The sequence below is a fragment of the Mesocricetus auratus genome, unplaced genomic scaffold, assembly GCF_017639785.1.
Source record: "Mesocricetus auratus isolate SY011 unplaced genomic scaffold, BCM_Maur_2.0 Super-Scaffold_100018, whole genome shotgun sequence".
Taxonomy (NCBI): domain Eukaryota; kingdom Metazoa; phylum Chordata; class Mammalia; order Rodentia; family Cricetidae; genus Mesocricetus; species Mesocricetus auratus.
Genome location: NW_024429199.1, coordinates 34,575,359 through 34,600,220, shown reverse-complemented (window position 1 = coordinate 34,600,220; position 24,862 = coordinate 34,575,359). Strand labels below are relative to the sequence as shown.

Below are 24,862 nucleotides of genomic sequence, written 5' to 3'. Positions count from 1 at the left end.
AACATTTCAATGTTATTTTAGTAGTAGTTTCACTTCCTTAAACCTCATTTGGCCCAATAAAAACATCTTGACAATTCAGAATAACCTAGAAAGAATTTTTTACTGGCTATAAACATTACTACATTGTACTCAAAATACTTTGCAATAGAGAAGTCAAAGGAATGAGAAATATGTATTATATATTGATCTATTATGTATTGTATATTAATCCCATATATATATGTTCACACATGTTCATGTGTGTCACTGTTTGAATTAGAAATACTCCGCATGAACTCATGTATTTGGATACTTGGTCCCGAGCTGGTCACACCAGAATGGTTATGGAAGCTTTAAGAAGTAGGGCATTGCTTGGGGAGGTATGTCACTGCTTGTGTGTTTTCATTATAGCCTGAACCTACTTCTTGTTTTTTTTGCTCTGTTTTCTGCAGGATGATAAAGGCATGTAGCTGACACTGATGAGGTGTGTACTTCGTCACTGTAACCAGCTTGGTGTTATAGAACTTTCTTCTAAACAGTCTGGCAGAGACTGTGATCAGAGGTCTCAGAAGAGCATGCTAAATGCAATGCCTCTCTCTTCTCCAACTTTCTTGTCTCTTTATTTATAGTTGTGCTTTAATTCCACTTTCTCAGAAGTGCTTTTAGAATGAATATCTGGCACAACACAAAGTTGAACCTTCATCTCAGAGCTAGAGCACAGGCCAGAGTAAAAGCTGACTTAAATACTCAGATAACTTTTAGTTGGACATTTCGCTTCTGCTAATATACCTATTAAATGTAAGTGAGAAAGTAAAAGGCAGAGGCAAAAAGAAATATGGAGGGGAAGAGGCAATTAAGGAGGGGGACAGGTAATTAAGAACACCTGTATTTACCATATGAAAGCTAATAAAATGAAGCTAACTGCAAAGTGGCAGGTTAAACGCTGAGCTGTCTCAGCCTAAGAACGTATTGGCTATTCTGAGATATTCTGAGATCAAACTCGAAAAGCAATGTCCTTGTGGGCCAGTTGAGCCTTCTGGTGAATCACTGATGTATTCGCAGCATGGTGGTAAGTTACTATGGTCCTGTAAGCCACAGGGAGATGGAAAATAAGGCCAAAAGAGAAGAAAGAGATGCTCACCTCCTCTTAGCTGTGTAAGAGGACTCTTTGGATGCTTGGTTCTCCAATTTGCAGTCCTGTAAAGAAAGGAAAAGGAATGAAGAGGTTCTGCAGGAAGATCATCCCATCATATTGGCTCAAGTATAAGTTTAATATAAAGTGATGATTTTTGATAAGCTATGGCACTCATTCACAGGATCTGCAAGATGGAATCAGTAAAATTGTGAAAGGAGTTTTTAGAGATAAAAAAAGAAAAATCCAAAAACTCAGTGAACTTAGAAAAAAGCCAGGGAAAGGGAACAGAATGTCACTCCCTTCTTCTAAAACTGTGTTGATATTTGCAAAAGCACAAACAGAGCAATGGCTCGGCACTCTCTGAAAGGAACAAAGAGACATGACAGACTAGCTTTGCTCTCGATGAGCCATGAAATTCTATATTAAAAATGAATAAAAGTCATGATGCTAAATCGGATCCTTCGCAGCAGCGATTTGCTTCTCAGACAGGCCTTCACATTACCAATTACCAGATTCCTGCAGGCAGGATGATGTTTGCAAAACACTTACTTCAAGAAAAGGAAATATGAAAGTAAGGCTATGACCTTGAAAAGAGTCACCTGGATAAGAACATGTCCCCAGTCATGCATGACCATCCCCTGGCTTTATTTTTCAAAGGACGCTTGCGTTTCAGATGTTTCTGTGGGTTAGAACATTTAGTATAATGCATATGTATCACACTGTCTTGTTAATCAGGCATCCAAAGTGTTTTCATTGTAATTACGGCAATCCCAAATCAGCTGTTTCTGGAAGGGAACCAGCAAAGAGAAGGAGGAAGAGACTACAAAACTAGCAGGGTTTGGCACAGCACGGAAACCATATGGATATTCAGAATCATGGTTAATGGGAGAACAACAATTATGATAACTTTGTACTGGAAATAAGTCTCATTAAGTCTATATATTACTCAAATGGACTAAGAGCTTTGAAAATCAAAATTATTACCGTTATTATATGTGATACTGTTATATGTGTTTTATCTATGAAGTAAGTGGCTTAAAAAGCATCGTGGCCATGAAACCTTAATCAATAAATTGTAGCAGGGTGAAGCAAGGTCAGCTGAGGCTGAGTCCTTGTTCTTGCCAGTTGTTTTCTCCTCAGCGTGTCCTCAGTTGATTAGTTGTGAACTGCCACGAGGCATATTAAGTAAACATAAACAGGATTACACAATTTCAGGCCAAACAAAGAAAACAATATTCTACAGTCTCTTTATGCACTATTTTATATTTTTCTAAATAGTTTTGTGAATCAAATACTTCCTATGAAAATAATTTAATACTTCCTATGAAAAGGATTTCATGGTTTCTGAAACCCCTTTACACATCTTAGATGACTTGCTCATTAAGACATTCCAGTGGGATTAGTCAGGTCCTGGAACCTAAGGAGACATGCTGACTTTTATGTAGATCCAGAACTTGCAAAATGAGATTTGGATGCAGGTCTTCGGTTCCATGTTTCTGTACGTTCCACTGTATAGATCCACTCACAGATTTTATTTTAGCTCACAATCTGTAAGTATCACTCTGTTATTCTGAGTCTACAGCTCCCGTTTTTGATATTCTGGTCTATGCTTACATTAAGGCTTAACCAATACAGTTTTCTTCTGCATTTTGGTCTGTAGGATACAGTGTGTAGTATTGAAGGTGATTCTAATAACTGTTGCTAAATATTTACATCTCAGAAGCACTTGAAAAGCATAGATGCTTTATCTCTATCCAACCAACATTCATGGGAAGAAAACCACTCAGGTATTGCTGGAAGTCTTTCGCATTGTTAATCCCATCTTTCAGAAATATAAACAAATGTCCAGCTGAAAAATTCAGAAGACTCCAGAGGGTAAAATCCAACTGTAAGCAGCCAGTATACACATCTTGACTCCAGTATCAGATTGCTGGTAGATGCTGGCTCATTGATACTATGATTACATTTGCTGTTTTATAATGAAGAGATTTACTTGATTTTAATCTGATCCTAAGTGAATGCTTTGATGAAGCAATGTGTGTATTTATGGGTAGAGGACATCGGTGACGCAATAGATGGCAAAGAATGTTCATGATATGTCAAACTATGACTGTGTAAGTCATAAATGAACTATTAAAATACATGACAACCTAAACTGGATCATCTATAAGGCCCTTTACTTGTAAAAAATATAATAATGAAAAATCTACTAGTTAAAAATTTACAAAGTAATAACATAACAGGTGTCTTTTTTCAAATCCATTACTCCTCATGAATAAGGAACAGCAGTAACATCCACTAGTCCATGTGACATGGTTGAATATAGTGTAAGGATGACTGATAGATTTGAGCAAGTTTCTCAGGTAATTCTGATGGATTTCTATTTTTCCAGATACACTCACTGAGAAAGATTCATCTATATTCCTGTGTATTCAAAACCACAGATGCGGTATTGGAAAATTTTTGCTCATTAACTTCTGGCTTGTGGGGCCTATGACAGGATGTTACAATCGTATAACAAATAAAGGCGTTAGTTAATTGGCATGTATTTTGTAATACTTGAGTCTGACATATGCATCAATTCTATAAGCATCTTTATTGAAAATGAATGCATGCAGAATTGGGGCCTAGGAAGGTGGTTCACTAGATAAGAACACTTGGCTGGCCAAGTGCGAAAATAAAAGTTCAGACCTCAAAGCCCATATGAGAGGCTAGACGTGGCCACACAGGCATTTGTAAGCTGTGGAAATGCTGTGGAAGACAGAGGCAGGAGCTTTCTGGCTGTCACCTTAGCTCAGGTTCAGTGAAAGAGCCATCACAAGGGAGTAAGGCTAGCAGGGTGGAGAAGGACACCTGAAGTCTTCCTCTGGCCTCTGTGCACACAAGCATCCTTCACCAACATTCGAGCAAACAGAGCACAGAGAGAGAGAGAGAGAGAGAGAGAGAGAGAGAGAGAGAGAGAGAGAGAGAGAGAGAGAGAGAGAGAGAGAGAGAGAGAGAGACTAGAGAGACACCTAGTGAGGTTAAGTGGCGGCAGTTCTGATTATCACGTGGTAAAGAGCATTTGTCTTGGCTTGCATATGAAACATCTCCATGGACTTATTAGGCTTTCATTCTCCCTTTAGCGTCACTGCTGTGAGAGGTGGTAGAAAGTGAAAAGGCGGGCCTGGGCTGAAGGAAGATCATTGGGTTGTGCTTGTGGATGCGACCTTGTCCATCTGTGGCGCACTTCTCCCCTCCCTATTCACGGCTGCAATGAAATGAGCAATTTCCATCGGCCAAGATTCTCTATCTCACCCTGACACAGATGACCATGAACTGAGACCTCTGGAAATGTAAGTTAAAAAAAATCTGTCTGGCTTTTAAATTCCTTCTGTCTCATATTTATTATGACTCACATTTGGCGAGGAAATGGATAAAGCTGCTCCGGGCCTAGTAGCTGGTTTGTAGCACATGCGCAGGAAAACGCTCACAAATGCACTTGCTCTCCCTTCGCTAGGCTGGCCATGGCTGGTCACATTTCCGTAAGAAGGTGCTTTCGGGTCTTTCCATTTTAAAATCTTGATCTGGGCTGCAAGGGCCACTTGGGCCACACCTCATGTCCAATTCTCTAATGATAACAAGAGCCTACCAAGGATCGGTGAGTTCCTGGAGCTGGGCCACAGCCTACCACATAGAGGACAGGGCCAGGCTAAGCATTCCCAGGCCAAGCCTAGGTTTCATAATTCTGTCTCTATCGGAATCTCATGATCCTTGTCTTCACTGTTCTTTTTCTTCTCATACATTACACTTGACAACTAACATGTTCTCAAATCAAGATAAAGTTTGTATATAATACATTATAACGTGCCAACTATGACCTTCTAAACATCTCATGTGATGCCATCCATCACGTTGAATACAGCAGAATCTTTGTGTAAGGGGGAATTAGCCCTTCCTTTTCTGGGATGAGCAGGTGGGCTGTTTCCCAGCCTGCTCAGTTTATTAGAAGGGAGTATGTTAACAGAGCCAACTTTTCTTAATTTTGTTCGAAATATTTCCTATGATTCAAGTATCTTCAGATGGGACTATGTCTTAGTTGTCCACCAGAACCTGTGTCTACTCTTTGACTTTCAAATAACAAGCCAGTGGGTAACTGTTTCTGTTGGATTTCTCTGTCAGTTCAGATTCAGCCTGAACCCCCCAGCTCTCCGTTTCTTCCTTTCCCTTCCTCAAAAGAAATGCTACAATCCAAACCATGCCCAAACCAAGGCATTTCATCATAAAAAGAAAGATTTTAGTCCACTCCTTGATTGCTGCTCTCTGCTTCTTCTTTCCCATCTGCATAATAGGAATTACCAGACCCACATAACTTCTTTCACTAATCTTGTCACTGGATATTGTCACAAGAAACCCCAAACAAATCATGTTCTCATTAGGATCATAGAACCAGAGACTCCTCTTAAGTTAGAGTTTATGGTGATGGCCTTTTGATGTTGTGTGCTATTGGTTTGTGACAGTCCTAGGGAGAGAGGCATATTGCCCATTTCCCCTGTACTGATATGCACACTAACAACACTATTCCCGTCATTTGTATTGTTCACTCTGTCTCACTTCAAAAGATACATTATGAATTTAGTTGTCTAGATCCAAGGAAGGCTTTACTTCCAGAGCATTGAGGACACCCGTGCCACTCATGACACAAAGGCAAGAGTCACCTCAGGAAGGTCTAGGTGCTGAACTGATGAAGCAAACAGCCTTCTGAGTGCCAAAATGACCTCTTGCTCAGGACTTAGATTTGGATCTTGCTCCTCTGTCAGGAAAAATAAAACCCGCACATTCATTCTGCTTTGTCAGGGATGTCTTTCCTCTCTTCGTGCTTAACACATTGCTCTAAAAAATCAGCTTCACAGATCTACTGTGACCTTTCCAGCAGAAAGCAAATATCTTCCTTTTTTACCATCTGAAAGCTGTGGCTTTGGGCATGGACTTACTCAAAGTGATTTATTCATTTTCGCATCTTTAACAGACTCACCCAGACCCTCCTCACCAATGTTCTTTTTTCCTGATACTAAAGGAAAAAAAGCCATTTGAGAATAGAAATAGCAGCTCCAAAACTGAGCTGAATTTGCCTGGAGAGTCTTGATTCGTTCTGTTTAGATGACTCACTTTACAGTAAATCCCGAGTCCATGGTCAGAAATTTTGTGAGTATGAGTCAGACAGAAGAGAAGCTTAATAAAACAGCAGGCAGCCACCCTGCCATTCCACGTGGCAGTGCCATGAAAGCTCAGGCCCTAATAAACAGGCTTCGGAATGGTCTTTCTGGGAATATCTGCATGCTGCAGAAGGCTCGTTCCTGCTGCAGATTCCTGCCTGCTTTCCTGAGAGAGGGCTTTGGAAGCAGGAATTGCGTGTTCTTGTATTTTAATCACTATTGTGGCAACACAGGGTAATATTATTGTAGCATCCAGCCAGCTGACGAGAGGAGATTAAACACTATATCCACAGCCATACAGTGAAATCCCTGAATGAGCCTGTGGAGCTGTGCTGACCTCCAGTGAACCCTGGCTTCATGACTCAGAAGCAAGACACAGCCAGGTTGGGACCAGGATGGATTTGGAGAAGATGCAGGCTCTGGCTTTTCTGCCTCACTGAGCTCACTGTGTACAGAGCTAGAGCTCCTGGCACAAAAGGAGAAACTGGCAGGGAGTCTCATGCAGCACATTACGGAGAGAATCCAAAGGAATTTTATTTTAAATAATCCAAAGGAATTGTATTTTAAATGAAAAGAAGTATTTCTCATCGTGGTCTTAAACCCCAATGGTCACCAGGGGTACCTTCTGAACACCTGTATCTCTTCTGAGCATTTACTGTGTGACCCAAGAAAAATCCGGAGGACAACCTTGAAGTGTCTTTGGTCCCTTGTTTCTTCCATGAGGCAGATCGTATTTTTGTAGTTTGAGTTCAAGTCTGCCAATTTGCATTAGCATATCATCTGCCTGGTTAACCAGAAAAATGTTCCCAAAGAAGAAGAGGAAAAAGAAAGACAGAAAAGAACAGAGTATGTTCATGGCCATTAGGCTTGCATCGGGAGCATGAATCAGCAGTCTGAAGATGGCAAGGTTGAGGTTGAAGCATGCCAGGGATCTGGTACAGCATGTAGGAGAGCTCTGGGCTGTCCTGTGGAGCATATCTAACCACATCCTGGCTACACAGCATCCACCCTCCACTACGGAAAGGCTGGGAAGACCTAAGACAGAGGAACTTCCATATGCCCACACGTCTACATTTCCCGACTTCATGACCTCATCAGCCAGTTGCAAAAACAAAAGGAACAACTAACAGCAGCATGAGTCTCTGCATTCAACAGAACTGGAAACTCATGTAAGGTATAATTTACTGTGGTTTGCCTCAAACATTTTGTGTCATTGATACAGAAAGCCAATGCTAATGGTGCATGAGGAATGTGTAAAATTAGAAAAAGTTTTCACCTGCTAAAATTCTTGAGTCTGGTTTGCTTATTCTTTTATCTCCCATGCTTCTGGGCAATCCCCCTGCCTCACAGTAAACACTCTAGAAATGATCAACAAATGTAGCATCTTTCCAAATAGTTACCCTCAAACACAACTCACAACTTCTCAGAGAAGGAGACCGAGACATGAGCAGGTCAAGGGCCTCCTTCAAAGCAAGGGAGACACTTGACGGTAGAGTCCGGGCTTGATCTGATGTTTCAGTTCTTGACAGTGCATCAGTTAGCAAGGCTGTCAATCAAAAATTCTGCGGCTCTAGTCATAACTGTGTGCTAGGGCACTGGGCTCCATCATGGCCTCTCACTGGTGATTGGAGAGCGATGATAAGTCATAGACCTGTAGTAAAGCTTCATCTCCAGACTGCTACCTAAGGAGTCAGAAGGTGGAGAGTAGCTTCACTGATAAGAGTCTACAGAAATACAGGTCAGGTAGAGATGATGAGATGTCAACATAGTCATAGAGACTCAGGACACCTAGATACTGACAAAAGGGCACCTCCAGAAGAAACAGGAATCTCTTCTGCCCTTGCCATCCTCACCCTAAGCCTTTTTTAGCATCCCCAGATGATTCTCTAACATCCATACCTTCATAGTGGTAAGATGATATGGACTGCTCTACTCAAAGTCATAATGCTGGTTTTTTTGTGATATCCTATTGATTTCTCAGATGTAGTTCATAGGAACTTATTTGTGTCTTGGGTCCTCTGATGTCATAGAGGTTTTCTTTTCTATCAGGGAGTCATATTTTAAGTCTCAGAAGGAACAGAAACTACCACTAAGTACCACTGTGTACTGAATTCAGTATTCAGTGCATTTCCTCTGAACTTTAGAAAAGATACTTTTTGTAGGCTTCAAAAGAATTTATCAGCATATCCTCCCCTAACAGTCTCCCTGTAATACCAGACTCTTAGACGAGAAAGGAGAAATAAAACACTGTGAAGCTAAGCCATATGTGCCTTAATCTTGACTTTCCACAGTAAAACAACTTGATAAAATGTGACTATAAATCACTGAAAATTTTCTTAAAGACAGGAAGAAGCATGTCATTTGAAGGGAGAAAAACGCAGCTATCATATATATGGGATTGTTTCTTTAATGGCTCATGGGGCTCGAGAGATGGGTCATCTAGAGATGTGCAGTCAAAAGTGCTTGCTACACACCTGAGTTCAGCACCTAGTACCCACATCCAATTGCTCACAGCTGTCTGTGAATCCAGCCCGGGGGAGCCTGATGCTTTCTTCCTGCTCCGCAGGCACCTGCACTAGTGTGCACATACTCACAGGCAGACCCAAATACAAACATGTCATCAAAGTAGAGAAACACAGTATTTTAAAATGACCCCCAAAGGTATACATTAAAACAAAGATACTTCCATAGGTCCTTACTTATTTACAAAGTGCCCTCCTAAATTTAATGGCCACTGTAACTGCATTTTCTGAAATTCAATTTAAAACTTCAGAAATGCGGTACAATGAAGGATCCATCGTCATCCATGATAGGGATTTGGGGAGCAACAATTATGGTGCCATTCCATGAAAACTCATTTGTAAGCATGCAGGTGATCTTAGCCAGATGTATCAGCTGGGGGCAGAACCTAGAAGCTGGACTATGTTGTGGCCTCTCTTCTAGTTGACCTTTCCTGTGTCTGAGCACTCAAGCTAGAGAATATGGAGACAGCTGAATGTTTCCAGTAAACTTTCAGTGGCTCTAGCTAGAGCTAGAACAAAGCCATTTGACTTAATGAATTGATTATGTCTGTACTCTGGGATGTTTGCTGTCTTCATCTGTAAACTAAAAACATTACTTAAAAGTCAACCAAGTGAGACTGGACTACCATCATGATTGCAAAAGCCTTTTATAAACATGAATGCTTTGCAGGTGTAGATATGATTTTTAAGAGGTCATTGTTGCAATGGTGGTCTCCTGTGCTGTGATGGAATTTAAATAGGAAAGAGTTCTCAATATGATGATTGATTGAAACATTAAATGGATGTATATAATTTTTTATAAGCGTGTATCAAATGCAGCATTTGTCCTACTATAGTAGGAGTAGATGAGCTAGGCATAGAGCTGGCAAAGGACTTGGAGGCAATATCTTCTGGAGAAGCTTGGCAGGAGCTCTCAAGTCAACCACATAGAATTTCATGTCTACCTTTGCCTTTGCCTAAATAATTGGGGAAATACAACTGTGTGTGTGTGTGTGTCTGTCTGTGTGTGTGTATGTGTGTATGCACACGCATGCACATGCACACGTGGATGCCAGTTAATATTCTTTTGCTTTTATATTCTCACTGGAAGGAAAGCTAATAAAGGACAAAAAGAAAATGTAATAAGTCACTTGGGAAGAAGTTGGAGGCCCTAGAAATAAACTCTGTGTGGAGAATATAATATTGAAAATAAGGAAAAAGGCAAATTTTGTTGCCAGGGAAATGAGGAACAAATCAATACGAGGTAAAGTAGGTGCCAAATCAAAGGAAAGAGGAGAGACAGAAACATTTTTTGGACTTGTCAAAACAACTCGTTATTGTACTGTCTGTGCCAAGGTCTTGAGAGTCAGTACATTTATTTATATTTGCTCACCAGACCACTATAACTACTTAGTATCAGTGTTCACCTCTCCCAGAAGACAAGCATTGCTGACATGATGCTCTGGATTCTGCATCAGCTGCCGCACTTGGTCGTTTAAATGCTTTATTTGGACCATGGCCCTGGCACAAGTACCTCCAGGCTCACAGTAGAGTCCTTTATTGTAATATTTCCATTGTTATTTAGTGTGCTTAAAGCAAGGCAATATCTTGTGTTCAATATAGTGGTACACACCAGTAATGGCAACACAGGAGGCAAAAGCAGGGTGATTATGAATTCCATGACTGCTTGGACTATACTGGGGGAGGGAGAGAGGAAGGAAAAGCATGACAGAGGTACAGGACAGGGGAAGGAAGACAAAAACAAACAAACAGATGGACAGAGGGATGGATGGATGAGGGACAGATAGACGAAGGAGGGAGGGAGTGAGGGAAGAAAGGAAGGAAGGAAAAGAAAAAGAGAGAAAGGAAGGGAAGGAAGGAATAAAAGTAGGGTTACTTGCACTCTAGCTTCCTACAGGGTCTAGAATCTATTCACACATGATTCCCATAATTAGTAGTGTCACCCAGAAATTTCTAGAGAGGTAAAGTGGCATTCAACTGCTTCCTCCACAAGATCATTACATAATATGACACCAAATTATCATTTTACTTTATAAATTGTGTCTTTGAAATTTCTACTTCTATCATTCCATGAAAGACAAACATCTAACAGCACCTTGAGAATGCAGAACCTTAGCCACAGATGGGACATTAAGTAGGGTCCACTGTAGTGATATCTTGTTCATACTCTAACAAATAAAGCTTGTCTGACTATCAGAGAGAAGAGCTAGTCACTAGCTAACCATAGAGATCTGGAGGTCTGTACAGACAGACAGGAAGTGACATGACTAGGCAGAGAGAGGAAGTGATAAGGCCTAAGGAGGCAGGCTAGGAAGCTAGGGAGGTAAGGTGTGGTTGTGGCTTGCTCCTTCTCTCTGCTCTTTCAGCATTTCCCCCTGGGCTTTTATTCACAAGACCTATTAGAACTTGTACTACAGCCCATCTTACATTTGCAGATGAAAAGACTTTAGGGAACACAGTTGCTACTTGGCCAAGGTCACACATTGGTTACAAAGAGGCAGAATAAAAATTGCTTTTAGTGACTCCCAAGATCCCTTTCTCACTCATAGTGCTGCCTCCTCTGACTAATAAAACACCCCAGTTTATATAGCCTCATGTTTTAAGAAGCCTGCCATGTTTTTGTAGCTGACATTTTACTTTATCAGTTCTAATGTGGTTGGAGCATTTATTTATTTTTTTTTAGTAGTGGCTTAGGTTTTCTTTCAGATACTGAGAGAGATTAAGCCCAAAGACACAGTGTGCAGCATACTTAATGTCAACTGTGCTTGCTGCCAGAAGGATCAAGAATGGAAAGAAAGCTGCAAACAAAAGCTGGCCTAGGAACAACTCTGCAACCTGCTTTGCTTGAGAAGTTTACTGAAGATAAGTAGATATCGTCCTTCTAGACCAGGGTTAAGTGTGCAGGGTTCTTTGTCATCACACTGCCTTGTGACTTAGCAGTTCTACATCCAAAAAGCTCTCTAAATGCCCATAAAGAAAACTAAAAATTTATAGTCTGTGTGTCCTGGAGGAAGCCATCTTGGCATAAATGATATCATCAAGAATAATGAAAAAAAAACACTCCTTAAATTGCCATTGGTATTACAGCATTTTATTATAGCTTGCTTTAAGATGATTTAATACTTATGCCCTTTTATTACAGACTATTCTAATATTAGTTAATATTTGGGTCCTTTCCATATAGGATAAATTTACTTTTGATTAACCAAATTAATTTGTAAAAGACAGAACCTTATAAATATTCTTGACCTCCAAAAACAAGGGGCTATATATAAGAATAATGAATTTAGTGCTAAAATTTCCAAAGCTGATAAAGAAGCTGTAGCATTATTCCCTATTTATGTGATAGATTTTATTTAGTTTTATGTGTTGGAAGAGTTTCCAGTTCCTAAGACCTAGGACTCTGCAATTAAATGCTACATTTTACAACTTCTTTGTTGTTATTGTCCTCAGATCATTCCTTATAACCTAGAGATATGTGGCCTGATAAAGATGCAGGTGAAATTCTCTGTGTAATGATGATTAGCTTTAGATACATTTCAAATATGGTAACTGGATAGCAGTTTTTCCTGATAGCTTCAGCAGCTGAATACTCCAACAAAGTTGGTGTTTGTCACCAAATGAGAGTAGGTATCTTGATCTTCTCCAAATAATAGCTGATTTTTCTTTCATTGCCTGGTTACATCTATCACTTAGAACTCAACTCACTGGCCCCAAAAGAAAGCCCAGTGTGGATAATTCCAAGGCAGACTAAGGAAATAGGACACATATTTCATGATGTCCCACTGATCTAAACATAGCTAAGCTGCACTACCACCAACAATAAGAAAAATGCTGACCATTCTCCAAACGTGAGAGAATGGATTCTTCTTTCTCATGGACCCAACAGTACACACACACGTACACACACACACACACACACACACACACACACACACACACACAATCACTCCACTCTCCACTTTCAAACAGACACTTTAGCATCTTGGGAGAAGTGAGAAACTTCATCATTCCTCTTTCCCTGAGAAGAAGAGTACTAGTGTTAATACTTGCTCCTGTCTTATCTATTCTCTTTGAGCCCTAATCTCTGAATATGAGGCCAGTTGTCTTTCAAGCTGAAGGACCTGTTCAATTTGTGTTTACTGACCTAGAACTTGAGTGCTGATGGAAACCAATATATAATGGAATTTTATTGACATCCACAGTGAAAATAAATTAGCTGCTTGAAAAGAAAGTTGAATATGCCATCTACTTTGAGGAATCAAAAATATCCTATTTCACCTTGTACAATGTCAAAGCCAGGCCACCTGTGAGTCGTTCAAAAGTATGTGCCAACTGATAATAAAGTATGCATTGACATGCTGAATAAGAAGTCAACAGTTCTCTAAGCCTGTTTTCCCATTGGATTATTGCTTGATTAAAGAAAATCACTTCATTTTTATTTCATTCAATTCATATTCTAACAGAAGATTCTACTCCTCAATGTTGTGAAAAAAACCCAAGGCCACTAACAAAGCCTTGGCTGCATAGGGTGCTGTTGAGCTTAATAAAGAAGAGACTTGTTGAGCTTAATAAAGAAGAGACTAGCATGTGTCTATGTATTCAATTCTATCGTCATGAAGTTTCTCAAGGATTTTTAGAAACTGAAACAGGGCTGATAATATAACTTAAAATTTTAAATATTCTTGGGTGTGGGAGATAAAATTCTAGGAGAAAGTATGACCTGGGACACCCAAGGTTTTAATAAAAGGCTACAGGGTGAAGGCAGTGTGGGACAACAGTCCTGGGCCTGTATCATTCCTTCATTCACCAGCTTACAGAATAACCACATAGGTCCAGAAAAATGAGGAAGATTACTATGCAAACACAATTGAATCCAATCTCTGCCCCTGTAAGGGTACAACACAGCTGCCCTTAAGTGTAGATTATGTAGAAACTCTGGGAGCCACCACCGTCTAGTCTAATAGTGCTTAGAAACTAATGATAGAAAAGTTATGAAGAAGTCTTCTGTGGTTATCAGAGATCACTCAAAGCTTCACCATCTCTCAAAAAGTCTTGAATTGAAACAGTACATACAATGACCATTCTGTCACTAGTGTAGTTAAGTTCTTATGTAATATTGGCCATATAAAGTGAATTATTAAACACTCAATTTGTAAGCTCTGTCTCATGTTTTTGTACAGCATCCTGTATGAAGTAGACACAATTGTTCCTTCATTTTAATCATTGAACAAACTTAATCTAAAAGAGTACAAGTGACTTTCCAAACATTGCATAGCAATAGCTTAAGTGAGAGGACAGTGCAAGTCCTCTCCTTAGTCAACCGAAGCCTGGCAACCTTGAGAAATGGAACATGCGTATTTTCAGAGCCTGTGCACATGTGTTTTGATGGCTTCTGGGAAGCTAAATGTGAAAATTACTTGGCTTGTACAGGACAGAAACATGTTTACTCTATTTCCTGAGGTGTAGGCTATTGACAGAAACTGGACCCTGGAGAAGGGAAGCACTTGAGTTAAAGACAAAGAAACAAACAAAAAAACACCTAACCTGCATGGAATATTCAGCTTACTTGCAGCTAAGTATGAGGGCCTTAGAGGCACAGGCAGACTGGCCATGACTCAGGCTTCACAGAAAGAAGTCTCTACATCTGGCCTATTGAAGGTTGAATATACTATTGCCTGGTAAGATCAAGGGATGGAAACTCCTGGACACATGGTTTCCTGGGAGCCTTCATCCCTGTGGTTCCAGTATGATGCCAATCAGGCCTGCATTTGGGGTTGACTGACAGGAACTGATGGGAATTTGTTCAAACAATTTTCCTGTAATAACAGTCAAGTGCATAGAAACTGTAAGAGCTCCTGGTTAGTTAAATGCCAGCAACGGGAAGTCTGGCACACATGCTGTTACTTGGATAATAAGTATGCATATTTCCCCAATTATATTTGGGCCAACACTAAGGTCCAGGCAACTAAGAAGCAAAGGGAGTCAACTGGAAATTACCAAAGGGTTGGTTTGCCTGAAGGTTTCTAACAGTAAATATCATTCCAAATAAAAACAGGAGGAGAAACAGCCAAATTCATTTTGCCACTGGAGTTCTTTGGGTGTTTAGGCTCTGTAATATACTTACTGTTAATGTGATTAAAATGGAGGCATTCAGACTTAAATGGTTGTTAGAATAAATTAGAGACATCAAAATTGGCAGGGTTTAGATTTTGGAGAACTCCATTCTGTCAGCCTTCCCTGGAATTTAACCACTCCAATATTAAGCTATTGTTTTTCACGATGTGAAAATTGGCAGTGAACAAAATCAACAGAGTCACGGCTTTGGAGAGAAATCCGATGAATCCCAGCAAAGGGCTGGTGCCTAAGAACTCCTTGCTTAGAAGACCAGAGCTAAAAACAGCTATTACTCAGGTAAGCCATGCTAAAGAAATAGGTGTTTCCCACATCCATGTTCTTTGCATGTTTTTCCCTCATGTATGTGTGCAAATACACATTTATGGGTATATGAACGCCAGCTATACCATTAAGGTTTGTAATTGCTGATGGAATATTAGGTGCTGTTTATTCTTAGAAACCAGTAAGAAAGGGTTAAAATTCAGCAAATGGCATCATAAATACATCTCCTGGTTTGCTTTCAGATACTATGTTCATGTCACTTGTGGTACATGTACACATACACCCCTCTGACTTACCTCATTTATTCTCACACATGGTGACATTTTGGCTGCCTGGGGAACAAGCAGAAAGCATCTCATTAGAGTGAGGCTACCCACTTTGAGATCTGTCAAGACAGTCTTAGTATTTTCTACTTCGTTAGATTTATAATGACCTAGGAATCAGTCCCCCCACCCCCCGCTTTTCTGGGTGTGTCTGCAATTGTAAATCCATAGGGATTAACTAAGGATGTGAGCCCATGCTAAACAGGTAAGTAGTAGCAGCATCCATTGGGCTGGGAACTGGATAGAATAAAGAAGAAAAACAAAAGCCCAGTGAAGTACTCACACTTCCCTGTCTCTGTTTCTTGTCTAAAATGAGGGATAGAAAGAATGTCCTCTGCCATCATAATATCCTGCTCAAATACATTGGACCAAACAACCAATGACTAAGCCCTTGAACTCATGAGAAAAAACAAACCCTTTCTTAAATTGTTTATGTCATATATTTTTACCATACTTAAGAGCAGTAAGTAATCCAACCAGGTGAGTTCAAAGTCAATCTTTGAAGAATGCTCACTGGGTGTTCCCTCATGATGGTGATTATGCCTCACACTTCTGTTCTTTGTTTCTTGGTTTTTATTTCACATGCTCAGACTTGGTAAATTCACATTGAAAGTACTGAAAATTTGGGGATTGGCATGTTGGCCAATAGATTAATAAGAAGTTCTGGGTAGGCTATTTCCCAGAGACTATAACATCTTTCCCTCATAACACACACAAACACACACACACACCACACCTGGACACATGCTGACACTAATATACAGCGTCATACAGAACTTTATCAGTGTTTCTTTGTGTGTGTGTCCCCCAAACTGGAAACAACATTCACTTTTAGTATGTTTTAAAGATTTCCCTGCAGGTTATTCAAACAGTAACTCTGAAAAGAATACATCAAAGGCCACATTCAGATTGTCTTTTGAATGATGCCCTTGCCAGCCATGAAAATGAATTCTTTCCCAAGTGCCCAGGGGCAGTACTAAAAAAGAATCAGGCACTGACCTTAATGAAAATCCAGTTCTAGGACTAGAAGCAATTTAATATACTGTATCTTTCCTCTGAGGCCATGACTGTATCTCAAGAAGGCTCTAGCAAACAATACTTAGGAGTGAAAAGGACCATATGTAAAATATCTACTGGGAAAAGATCTTTGCCTTACACCATTCCTGTACAAAGGAGAAAATTAAGTCTTTGTTTTGTATGACATATCAATCATGAGCCATTTCCCTGGTCAGGAAAGAGCAGAATGAGCTATCTAGAGGTCTGGAGTTCTGGTCAACCATGACCTTGATTCTGTCTAGTTTCTGACATTGGCTAAGTCACGTCTTTGATTCAAGATTTTTATCTGTAAAATTAGCATGAACATATCAGCTTCCAAATTGTTGTGGCTGAAGACCACCAAAGAAGATGACTTTTAGATGTCAAAATGATTTGAAATGAAGCTTCCTTACAAACTTGTCTTAAGATGTCAGGGATGCACACAGAGGAAAACTGCATGCACACTAAGAAGGGCAGTTTAGTGAAGAAGCAGCAGCCAAGCAAGGAGGGAGAGGGGTCTCACACAGAGGCAAAGTCAGTTGCATGCATGTAAGCTGACTCCCAAATGCCCACTTGGGTTGAATGCCCACAGGGCCAATTTGAGATGAGTATCTAGTCTGCTAATGTGTGTTGTGGTTTTCAGTGTTGAGGAACTTCTATTTCTCCTCCTGTATTATTTGATGCAGCTGCCTATAAAGTTCACCTGCTTGATCAATCCCCCTTTTAGTGCTAATGTAATGAAAATGATGACTTCAAAATGATCCAAAACATTAGTTGATTCTCCAGCTGGCTGTAATTCTGAGTCTGTCACCTTAAAATCCATAGTAAAGTCTGTTGTCGATAGAGCTCTCTCACAAGAGCACAGGGCTGGGATCTGATCAGGGGAGAACTTCAAATGAAGGTGGTAATTTTGATTAAACCTTACCAATGGAGAGACAGGAAGCTACACTCTGCTCTCAGATGCTGACAGGAGCAAGATTCCTTCTGAGAATCAGGGACTGCACACTGATGTGCTTTAGAAAACATTCGAAGGTTTCTAAATTGCTAATCTACTCAGTGTCCCCAAGATATGCAGTCCTTCTGAAATAGTTCATGCATTTCACTCCCATTTATTATTCATTTAGGTCTTATGCTTCATCCTTGCCTAATATGAGTATGTTTCTAGGCACACATTCAACGTGGACATTTTTGCATTTTAGCGTATTTAAACAGGAATCTGTGCCCATATATGGATGTGTATATGTATATGCATATAGATGCATTGGTTCTCCATGAATACTGAAATTCATATTGTGGGAGGATGATTAGTGCCATCTCGTGGAGAGTGGAGAGCCCTACCATTACAGTTTTCAAATTTCCTCTACTTAGAAAACATTTCTTTAAAATTCCAAACCACTGTTCTTTGGAGTAAACGTTTTCGTCTTCTCCTTTCAGGCCGCTTGTATAAATAACAAATGTCTTCTGAGTAGACATCACGTGGTCCAATGTGTCATGATGCATCTGAGAGAATGGATACAGAGATTGTGGTGAGTCAGCAGAAAATAAATTCACTGCTGACCAACTCAAGCAAAAACTTAAAAGTAGTGACTACCCATAATATATAGACTCCAGGTCTCAGGTTTATCTTGTGACCATTATATAGCCCCATTATATTGTTTATATTCTGATTGTTCATGCACAAGTATTCCAGATGTATATGTTCATAAACTGGCATCATAATCTATTAGTTTATCTTTAAGTGTAGCCTGCAAGTAATACTATTGAATCAGTTGCTTAAGATACTTATGTAGATACATGCTTGCTCATAGTCTGTTGTAGATATATACTGTTTTAGTTTAATGTATTAGTGTCACTGTAGTCAAGATTCTAAATTCATATTACAGGGACTGGCGAAAATCCATAGGAAAAACAGACTTCTATTAAACATTACAAGAGCATAGTTAACTGGTAGGTGTTCATGACTTCTCATATTTTAATACCTGTTGCATGAACAGGAGTGGGTAAAGACAGCCCTCCTAGGGCTGTTGACAATAAGTAGAAAATATGAGAGCAGTGGGAGGAGTTTAAATGTATTCTTTCATCCATACGATCAACAAATATGAAAGCTGGTTCTGTGTACAGTACTGCGCTAGAGTTATCACAAGGGATGCTTCAGGGAGGAATAGACCAGGATGTCTGCTCCCGGGGGACTTGTGTTCTACTAGAATAATATGGAAAACAGGTGAGTAAAATGTGCTGTTTGTTATAATATCCAAGAACTATGATCCTTAAGAAATGGAAGGGAACCATGGGGAGAAAAAAACAAAAACAGATGAAGGTGATGTCAAGAGATAACAAGGAACTCAATCTTTGCTGCTGTGCTGTTGCTGGGTTTCCTTTCCCAGCCAGGTCCCACCGCCCTTCTCAGACCCAAAGAAATACACGGACACTGTATTAGCTATAGAACTGTTGCAGATGACTAGGGCTTCTTATTGGCTAGCTCTGTCTTAATTATTAACCCATTTCTATTAATCTGAGTATTTCCACGTGATCTTTACTTACTGGAGGAGGGTTCGGACCTCTAACTCCTTTGGCGGCTCACATGGCAACTCTTCTGGTCTGCCCTCTCAGCCTATATTTCCCAGAATACTCCCCTCTCCTAGTCCTGTCTATCTTCCTGCCTTATTGGCCAACAGTGTTTTATTCATCAACCAATAAGAGAAACATACATAAAGAAGGAATCCTCCATCACTGTGTTGTACACAGAGCATAAATGAGTGATGGACTGTCCTGGAGTCGAGCGGACTTTAATCATGAGTAACAGAGAAGGTCAAAGCATTACTTCCAAAGCTGAACCTCCCTAGCTAGAGTGAATTAAGTGGGACACAGTGCTGGGGTTCAGTAGTCTCCTCACTGGAAAATCACACAGTTGAAGCTGTGTTCAGCTTGGCTGGGCTTTTTGTTTGTTCGGTTGCATGGTTAGTTCGGTTTGGTTTGACTCAGCATCCACAGTTTTCACATATCCTGTCACAGCCTTTGTGAACTGCTGGATCTTTTCTCCATCTCCCCTCTGGAGGATAGAGTCTCATCTTTTATATTCTGATGTTGTTCTTCTTCTTTGGTTCACAAGGAGGCAGCCTCTTGTCCACCATCTTATCGGGAAGTCTAAGATTATTTTACTCCAAATGAGGTGCACTGGGTTGCTTTGCATTTTTTTCAGGAAATGGTTTGCTGGGATCTTGTCATAGTCAGCTTCAGTTGTCAGCTTGACACCCTGGGAAGAGGCAACCACTATTGAGAAACTGCCTCCATTGCATCTGCTTTTGTGCATGTGTGTGGGGTGTATTATTAACTGATAGAGGAGGTACCAGACCACCGTGAGTGGTGCCATCTGTAGACAGGTAGACCTCTAAGGAAGACACCTGGACAAGCCAGTAAACACTTTCCTCCGTGGGCTTGGCTTCAGTTCCTTCTTCCAGGTTCCTGCCTTGAGCTCCCAGCATGGCCACCTCATTGATGAACAGTATCCTATAATCAAATAGAACCTCTATCCCCTATGTGTGTGGCCAGCGTCTTATCACAGCAACAGAGAAGTATTATCATCTTAACGATAGTGTTCAAGGCTCATGGTGTTGTCTCAGATAGCGTAGCCTTTTATCTGAATCCCAGTTTTGTCCCGGCTTAGATGGCGTCCACTTATTTAGCAATGCTACACTGAATTGCCTATGGTTTATTTCAAGCCATCCCACTAAATATATTCTCCTCATGAATTCCTTTAAAACCAGTTGTTCTTCATCCTTAAAATGTATTTCATTTAAATTTACTTTTTAAAGATTTATGTATTTTTAGTTTATGTGTGTGGGTGTTTTTCATGCCTGTATGTATGTGTACCATGTGTATGTAGCACCTTGAGAGGCCATAGGAGAGAGTCAGATTGCCTAAAATTGGAGTTATAGATGGGTGTGCTGAAATTCAAACCCAGGTCCTCTGGAAGAGCAGCCAGTGCTCTTAACTACCGAACCATCTCTTCAAACCCTACATTTAATTTTAAAGGCATTAATTTAAGAGTCAATAGACACTACTGTATTTATGCTGACAGAAAGTCATTTTCTTAGTAACAGTATGTCCATTCATCCTTTCAGGATGGTTTTGAATGTTGGTGAAGGCAGTGGTACACTGAACAAAAAGAGGCATTTGATAAAATGGCTGAAATGAAAGAAGAACAAGATTTATTCTGTTATTCTATTATTTTAATGCTGCTTCAAGCTTTCCAAAATAAAAAGGAAGATTTATCTTCATTCTTATCATCTCATCTTGTAACAGTACAGCATAAATCTTGCTGAAGTCAAAATGCATTATTTCAAAAACATCCAAAGTCTTTCAAATTGGAAGTGAGCACTGAAATATTAAGAAGAGATGTGTTCCAGTTTGGGACTGAGCACTTTGTACACTCTCATTCCCTGCAAGCTGACCAGCTGAGGGTCTCTGCATTAATTGCCATCTATTTCAAGGAGAAGCTTCTCTGATGAGAGATGTGCTGATCTATGGTCACATCAATAAATCATTGGAAGCTGTTTGGCTATTCCATTTAGCAGAATCAGAGCATTGGGTTCTTTCCTGGGGCCTATGACCTATCTAGTCATGGGCTCCTGGGCCCTTTAACAGCAACAGCCAGAGGTGGCTGAAAACCATGTTATTCAGCCAGATGTGGTGGCAAACAGTGTTATCCAGGTACAAGAGAAGAGTTGGACATACGAACTCCAAGCAGTTGTGACAGAATGAACAGGACCTGGGCAAGCTCCAGTCAGATAAAATCCCAGCATAGGAAAGGTGCACACAATTATTAAATTTGGATAGCTACTGGGAGAGGGAGAGTCTGCCTTCTTCAACAATTTAACCCAAACGCCACAAAAGGTTACCCACACACCATGGTACATCTCACTCCCAAAACTAGCTGGGTAACATAAACTCTCAAAGAGGAAATCACAAAATTTAGTGGAACGGATAGGAGGAAGAGGGCAGTTATGGAAGGAGTTGAGGGAGGGGGTTAGATATGTTTAAAATACATTGTTTGATTTTCTCGAAGAATTAATAAAACTATTGCTTAAAATTAAGGAAAATAACTAGATTATATCTCAGTAGTGGAGCACTTCCACAGTATATAAAAAATTGATATGTAATACCCCCTACCTTGAAATCCAACAATCAATAGATTTTTGAACATTGCCAAGATCTCCATTATCTTTGTTTCCCAATATGGCTGTGACTTTATAACATATATCAGTATTGTCTTAGAAAAAAAACAGGACTTCCAAATAAGATGGCAGATCGTGAGTTGCCTCTATGTGACATGGTGAAAGAGAAAAGTTAGGATATGAAAGAATCAACTCTATCCTAAAGAAAGACAGAGAAGAAAAGGGAATGATAGGAAGTATGATAGGTGTGGAGACCCAAAAGAATATCAGCCAAAGGAACCCATGAAGCCCCAGTTGTGTAGACAGGGGTGAGAAAAGAAATGTCACCTAAAATAGAAGCTATGTGGCCTTAGTGAAGGTAGAGAGAGTGTCCTACCTCTAGAATGACACATGCTCCTATAAGCCTCAAATCATGGTTTGGGTTTAGATGCAATGGAAGTGCCTTAGACAGAGATCTGTGACCAATCGCCACCTTGAGACAAAGCCTGCTCTTTAAAACTGAGCTATTCTGGGGACCTGAGAACAGGGAGCCATCACTCCTGCCATAGCTTTATATGAGAGACAGAGAAATAGGAAGGCAATACAGATGACAGGAGCATCAACTCAGGTGTTGAAGTGTATAGAGAAAGAGAGCCCACCCTTGATGGCTAAGGAGCTGACATTCTCACCTAAGTATACTTTTGGCATTTGATAACCCTTAGCCTGAGATCACTGGTTCAATAAACCTCTGGAGGCACTTCACATTGTCATAGAGGCTGAGACACTTTAGGCTTCACAGAGACATCATCTCTCTGGCCTCCACATATGTACACATGAGACAGTACACCCATGTACACACACACACACACACACACACACACACACACAGAGAGAGAGAGAGAGAGAGAGAGAGAGAGAGAGAGAGAGAGACCTTGTAGAGTAACTGGTTGGATTTAAAAACAATATGCAACTACCTATCATCTGCAAGAAATCTCTCTCATAGGTAAAGATCCTAACAGAGTAGGATATCTGTCAGCTAAGCAAGAAATTATAGCTTTAAAAAATAAAAGCAGCTACTCTGCTAACTGTTTAGGTAGACATCAAGGTAGAAGTACTCAGGAAAGATTTAAATGGTTGTGTAATGAGCAGGCAATATGGAGGGAGCAGCAGGTTAAAGCACATTCCACACAAGCCTAATAACCTGGGTTTGGTTCCTAAAACCCTTCCTGGGAGGAGAAAAGTAACTCCCTAAAATTAGTGCATGGCACACGTGTCTACGCTCACATATGTGAAAAAACTAAAACATTTAAGTGGCCTCTATCAGTGGAACAAGCCATCAGGAATATGTAATAGCTATACATATATGAACATGCATGTTGACACTCCCAGTCACATAGCACAAGCTCTGTTGGACAGAGAAGGAAAGGCACTGATTCAATGACAACGAGCTGCTTCAAACTCTACTCGGACCATCAGAGATGTCATCCAGACTGAAAAGAAACACCAGAATCAGCCTGCATTATATATCAGATCTCCTTCACAAACATTTACAGGATATTCCATGCAACAGATATGGAGGACACATTCTTCTCATCAGCTCATAAGACCTTTTCTTTGGGGTCAGAGCTCCACGGAACTGGAACTATGGGAGTTGTGTTCTGGGAATGCAATCCAGGTCCTTTGTAAAAGCAACATGTGCTCTAAACGCTGAGTAATTTTTCCAGATAAACTTTTTCTCATGGAGAGCTCATTTTAGGCCGTAGAGCAAGTCCGAAGAAATAGAAAATAACTAAAATAACTTCTGGTGTTTTTGTGGGTATACTAAAACTGGATTTCAATAGTAAGAAAACAGGAAAGGACACGCTAAGAGGGTGAACACTGAATCTGAATGACAGACTAGATAACTGAAGAAGTCAGAAAATAATTTTAGAATTCTTAGAAGGAAGCTTCTTACTGGAGAAGTTCACATCCGCACTTTAGTGTGAGCTGCCCTTTTCCTAAATGCCTGCCTTTCTATTAGCTTTCATGTTTACGTCTGTATAAAAACATAAACAAAACCATTCTTCTTAATGAGTTCTGATTCTGTTTCATAAAAACATGAATGACTTGCCAGAATTTTTGGCATGCAGATTTACCCAGTTATCCAAGAGAAAGTCTTTGGTTATTAGTGCCTGGTATCTTAAGTAGCTTAATGAGACAACAGAAACACAAAGTCGGTAAGTGGCAAGAAACAATAAAGATTAAAACAAAAATTATTGAAGCCTGGTTCAAAACAACAATACATAAAGTCAATCAAACCAAGAATTGATTTTTTGAAACTATAACAAGATTGACAAAAACCAAAAGAAAATTTGAAGAAAAAAATTGATCATATTGGAGATGGTATTCAGCCTCTTAGTACAGACTCAACTATTCCCTGGGCCATTTTCAGCCTTTTCTTCTGGCCAATAACCACTCCTTTGTGATTTCCACAGACCCACAGAACAACTCATTGCCAGGGACCCCTCAGCCACCACACTTGCCTAGGACCCAGTGCAGACAACAAGTATTGGTTTGTCTTATTAATTTTTATTTGTTTTCTTGTTCTGATTTTCCTTTGTGGATATTTTTGAGGGAGAGAGAAAAAAGTGGGAGCATAAAGTTGGATGGGTAGGAAGATGGGGAGGATCTGAGAGAAGTTGGGGAAGGGGAAGTAATATGATCAAAATATGTTATGTGAAAATATGTTTAACATGGAGGAATCAACATGGTATTGACATGAAAGCTTCATGCCTATTGGCTTGCATTCATAGTACTAGAACGTGCTGTGTACACTATCAGAGCTGAAAAGAGAATATCATATCCAACCATGAGTCCTTTGAACTATAATAAAGACTAGATTGGCAAGACATGCCCACTGATGCATGCCAATAGTGGCATGGTTGTCATGGGAGTAACCAGTCACTTTTTGATTAGATTTACTATCTATTCTACAAGTTGATGCCCACATCTGGAACTGGCCTTTGGATAGAACTATTTCATGGATGATATTAGATGTAAATTGTATTTATTATTACAGAGTAGGCACAGGTATTTCCTTGTATATCATCTGCCCCCTTGATGTGTTCTAGGCCATTAATCT

At 40.1% G+C, this 24,862-nt stretch overlaps 1 long non-coding RNA gene across 1 annotated transcript; it reads left to right on the top strand.

The window, feature by feature from the left end:
* Positions 1-324: 324 nt before the first annotated feature.
* Positions 325-22,584, top strand: LOC121132799. The gene is made up of 7 exons (XR_005869425.1): positions 325-463; positions 3,507-3,563; positions 4,240-4,449; positions 15,130-15,245; positions 18,023-18,114; positions 18,472-18,535; positions 20,710-22,584. It is a non-coding gene; the product is annotated as an uncharacterized LOC121132799 (long non-coding RNA).
* The last annotated feature ends 2,278 nt before the right edge of the window (positions 22,585-24,862 follow it).